Genomic DNA, 5,370 nt, shown 5'->3' with positions numbered 1-5,370 from the left:
TAAGTACATGGTTTTTATTGTTTTAAGAAATTGTATTTTTCAATTAGAGTTTACATTCTGTGTTATTTTGTATTAGTTTCAGGTGTATAGCATAGTGATTAAATAATCATATACTTTACAAAGTGTTCCTATCTATATTTCCAGTATCCTGGAACCATACATAATTATCTCAAGATTATTGACTACTGGAGGCCTGGTGCATGAAATTCATGCACGGGTAGGGTCCCTACATCTGGCCGGCGATGAGGGCTGATCTGTGGGGCAACCAGCAGGGCGATCAGGAGGCCCCTGCTGGCACCTGCCTTGGCAGGCCTGGTGCTGCCTGCTTGCCAGCCCCACCCCCAATTACCCCTCCACTGCTGCCGGTCGCCTCCCTCTGCAGAAGGCAACCAGCAAGGCAATTGGGGGGTGGCTCCAGCCCACTTGCTGGCTGGCCCGTCCCCTGCTGCCACCTGCTTGCCAGCTGGCCCCACCCCCCACCATCACCGCCAGTCACCTCTCTCTGTGGGGCCACCAGCAGGGTGATCAGGGGGCCCCGCTGGCAACTGCCTTGGCTGGCCTGGGGCCTGCGGGCTGGGGGCAGCTCCTTCATTGAGCGTATCCCCTCCTGGTGGTCAGTGCACATCATAGCAGCTAGTTGTTCCACCCGTCATTCTGCCATTCGGCCAATTTTCATATTAGGCTTTTATTATATAGGACTAGGGGCCCGGTGCACGAAATTCATGCACTGGGTGTGTGGGGGGGGAGGGGGGGAGAGTGTCCCTCAGCCCAGCCTGCCCCCTCTCACATACTGGGAGCCCTCAGGCGTTGACCCCCATCACCCTCCGATCGCCTGATCGGCCCCTTGCCCAGGCCTGACGCCTCCGCCAGAGGTGTCAGGCTTGGACAGGGGACCCCCATCTCCCCCCAGTCACTGGCTCTGGCCCCCGCCCAGGCCTGAGGCCTCTGGCCCAGGAATCATGCCTGGGCAGGGGACCCCCATCTCCCTCTGATCGCTTACTCCACCCCCCACCCAAGCCTGACGCCTCTGACCCAGGCTTCAGGCCTGGGCAAGGGGACCATCATATCCCCCCAATCCCCGGCCCCGCCCCCCACCCAGGCCTGATGCCTCAGCCAGAGGAGTTGACCCTCATCACCCTCCGATCACCAATCACCGGATTGGCCCCTTGACCAGACCTGAGGCCTCCGGCAGAGGTGTCAGGCCTGGGCAGGGGACCCCCAGCTCCCGGCGGTTGCAGGCTCCACCCCTGCCCAGGCCTAACGCCTCTGGCCTAGGCGTCTGGCCCAAGCAGCGGGGACCTGCAGTGGCAGCGGGGGGCGCCACGATCGTGGGCTCTGCTTTAGGCCCAGAGTTTTGTGAGGAGAGACTGGGGTTTGTGTCTCCAGGGAGAGTGTGGGAGGGACCATGGCTAGCGTCCTTGTTCTGAGTCCCTCTCCCACACCACAGATGCCATCTTTCTTTGGTGAAAGACTCCTCTCCACACAGCATCAGCATGAGGGATTGCAACAGCCCCATCTTCCAAACTCCCTGTGGCCCCACCCTGTGAAGCTTCCCTATGAAGACTGGAAGTAATAGCATATCTATCTAACACATATAAACAAACCTGAAGAGGCAGCCAAAGTGGGGAGACAAAGAAACATGCCCCAAATAGAAGAATGGAAGAAATCTCAAGGAAAAGAGCTAAATAAAATGGAGGCAAGCAATTTACCAGATATAGAGTTTAAAGGTTATAAGAATGTGCAAAGAACTTAGGAGAATGGATGAAATCAATGAGAACTTAAAGAGATAGTAAACATAAGAAGGACATAGAAACCATGAAATAGAACCAGTCAGAAATGAAGAATACAATATCTGAGATGAAAAATCTTCTAGAAGGAATAACAATAGGTTGGGTGAGCAGAAGATTGGGTCAGTAATTTGGAAGATAAAGTAGAAGGAAACACCCAATCAGAGCAACAACAACAAAGCAATTTTAAAAAATGAAGGTAGGTTAAGTGTCCTTTGGGACAACATGAAACATAACAATATCCACATCATGGTGGTACCAGGAGAAAAGAGACAACAAAGGATCGAGAACCTATTTGAAGAAATAGTGACTGAAAACTTTCCTAACCTGGTTACAAGACACACAAGCTTAGAAAGCACAGAGAGCCTTAAACAAGACGAACACAAAGAGGCCCAGCCAAGACACATCCTATCTAATAATAGACAACATGGTAATTGATCGTACCTTTGCTATGCCCTCATTGGCTAATCAGCGTGATATGCAAATTAACCTCCAACAAAGATGGCAGTTAATTTGCATATACTGGCTGGGAGCAAAGACTGAAGACAACGTTGAAGCAAAGCGCTACAGAAGGGAGCAAAGTAGAGGTGGCGGAGACAGGAACGGAGCCAAGGCTGCGGAGGTGGGAGGCGGGAGGGGAAACGCAGTCGGGGTGGCTGGAAGTGGGAGGAGAAACCTAGCTGCAGCGGCTGGGAGCAGGCAGGTTTCGCTCCCTTCTCTGCTTTGCTCCAGCCTCAGGAAGCCCTATTCTTGCAGGAATCTTCCTGCAATGGGCCTCTAGTCCTATATAATAAAAGAGAAACATGCAAATTAGCTGTCCCTCTGCTATGCTTAAGCCACGCCCACAAGCCATGCCCACCAGCCAATGAGGAATGGGGGCAGGGCAGTTACTTCCCCCCTTGTTGCCATGGTGATGCTGGGGAAGTTCCTGCCCCGCAGCTGCTTGCATGGGCACAGGCACTAGGGAGACGGGGTCGGGGCAGGAGCTTGTGTGCACAGAGGTGCCGGGGAGCTGGGGATGGGGCGGGGCATGTGAATGCTGGGGAGCCGTGGTTGGGGCGGGAGCTTCCCCCGTGTCGCCATGGTGATGCAGGGGAAGCTCCTGCTTGGCTGACACGCACACGCAGGTGCCGGGGAGACGGGGTCGGACACTGGGGAAGTTCCCACCCCGCGGGCAGCTTGCTTGCGCGTGTGCAGGCGCCGGGTAGCTGGGGTTGGGGTGGCGTGCGTGGAAGTTGGGGGTGGTGGAAGTTGGGGGTGGGGCTTGGGGATTCCCTCGTGTCGCCATGGCTTCTGTCCCACTGGAGTGCGTGGGCAGGTGCCAGCACAGGTTCTCTCTCTGCAGCTGCTTGTGCGTGCGCCAGCACCAAAAGGCCTGTGTCCCCGGGCAGGCATCCTCAGGAGCCAGGCCACCCCGAGCCTGTAGGCCCACACGTAGGCCCACATGTAGGCCCGGATCAGCCGGAGTCCTGGAATGTGACAGAGGGTGCACATCAGGCTGAGGGGACTCCGTCCCCCTCACCCCTGTGCACAAATTTTCGTGCACCGGGCCCCTAGTCATAAATAAAAATGCAAAAGTAAAAGACAAAGAGAGAATCTTAAAAGCAGTATGAGAAAGACAGTTAACTACAAGGGAGCTCCCATTAGACTGTCAGTTGATTTCTCAATAGAAATATTTCAGGCCAGAAGGGATTGGCACAATATATTCAAAGTGATGAAAAGCAAGGACCTACTGCTAAAACTAGTCTACCTAGCAATGCTATCATTGAGAACCAAAAACATTAAAAGAGCTTCCCAGACAAGAAAAAGCTAAAGAAGCTCATTGCCACCAAACCAGTATTACAATAAATGTTAAAGGGTCTTCTTTAAGAAGTAGAAATTAAAAAAAAAATAGGATCATAGTTGTAGAGAATAAAGTGGAATAAATAGGTATGTATCAATAACCACTTTAAACATAAATAGCTTAAATGCTTCAATAAAAAGACATAGAAGAGGTGAATGGATATGAAAATGACTCTATATATGCTGTCTACAAGAGACTCACCTCAGAAAGAAAGACACATGCAGAGTAAAAGAGAGGAATGGGAAAAAAAATTATTTCATTCACATGGAAAGGAAGAAAAAAGCTTGGTTGGCAATACTCATATCTGACAAAATAATATTTAAAACACAGCCTATAGTAAGATACAAAATAAAAGACACTGCATAATGATAAAGGATATAACCCTTATAAACATTTATGCCTCCAACATAGGAGCACCTAAATATATAAAGCAATTCTTGATAGACATAAAAAGAGAGATTGACAGTAACACAATGGTAGTAGGGTATTTTAACACCCCATTGACATCAATGGATAGATCTTCCAGACAGAAAATCAACAAGGAAAGGGGGGCCGTAAATGACACACTAGATGGATTTTTTAAAAATATATTTTTATTGATTTTTTTAGAGAGAGAGAAAGGGATAGGGAAAGAGAGATAGAAACATCAATGAGAGTGAAACATCACTAAGTTAACTCCTGCATGCCCTCTACTTGGGATCAAGCCCGCACCCCAGGCATGTGCCCTGACTGGGAATCAAACCAGTTTTTGGGAGATTAGGAAGTCGTGCACTGAGAACCCAAAGTGACATCCGTGAATGTTTTAGTAGCAAGTGGCACACTCATAAGACCATGGAGATATTGCTGAAACTCTGAGCTGAGAGATACAATGAATATGTTGGACAGAAGATCTCAGCAGAAGTCTGTGCAAGTAGAAGATCTGTTCAGCACAGCAGTGGTTGGGCCCATGCCATCTGCTACCTTCCAAGCATTGAGTCTCGTTTTCCCAGGATAATGTGAGCCAAGTCCTTGATATCCTCAACAGGACATCAAGGTCAGAATAGTGAAAATGCTTATATTTGTTTTAGAAGATTCTTCTGAGCACAGCGAGGCTTGGTGTCTTGGGATCGAAGTCTGTGTGTATAGCAGCCAGTAACTGGCAGCGGTCCATTGGACCACTCATCCTTGAGTCAGGGCCAAGGCAATCTGGCTTAGTCTCTGTACTTCCTTTGGAAGAAGGCCACGAGTCACCACCTCGGTACTGATGAGATGGCTTTGTGAGTAAACTAGACATCCCAGAGAAAAGCAGACATGAAAAACAATGGGGAAGGTCTTGAGATACTTCTTAACCCTTTGAGTGCCAACCAATATCCTAGAAACTATGCTAAAATTGCCAAGGCATTTTTGCTGATTTTACAGCAGTTTAGGAAAAAAATTATGAATCACAAGTAAATGAAGTCACATATTCAAAAACTTAAGGAAACCTTGACTGCATTTGTTTTCATCTTTGACACATATTGTTTGCTGATTGTATTATAAAATACGAGTAGAAAAAAAATTTTGAACAAAACATATAATGTTAAAATAAAGAGCTCCTGGCACTTTTGGCGAAAGACAGGAGGAGCGCAATTGCACTCCCCGGCACTCTAGGGGTTAACGGCCCCTGGATTCTGCAGGTCCTGCTCTTTTGTCCCCCTTGGCCCACGAGAGCCCATGCCTTGGAAACTCTCAAAGAGAGGTATGTTGAGCATTGTTTTCTCT

The sequence above is a fragment of the Myotis nattereri genome (assembly GCF_964212035.1).
Source record: "Myotis nattereri genome assembly, chromosome: 2".
Taxonomy (NCBI): domain Eukaryota; kingdom Metazoa; phylum Chordata; class Mammalia; order Chiroptera; family Vespertilionidae; genus Myotis; species Myotis nattereri.
The sequence above is the reverse complement of the archived record's forward strand: the minus strand, read 5'-3'. Positions refer to the sequence as shown.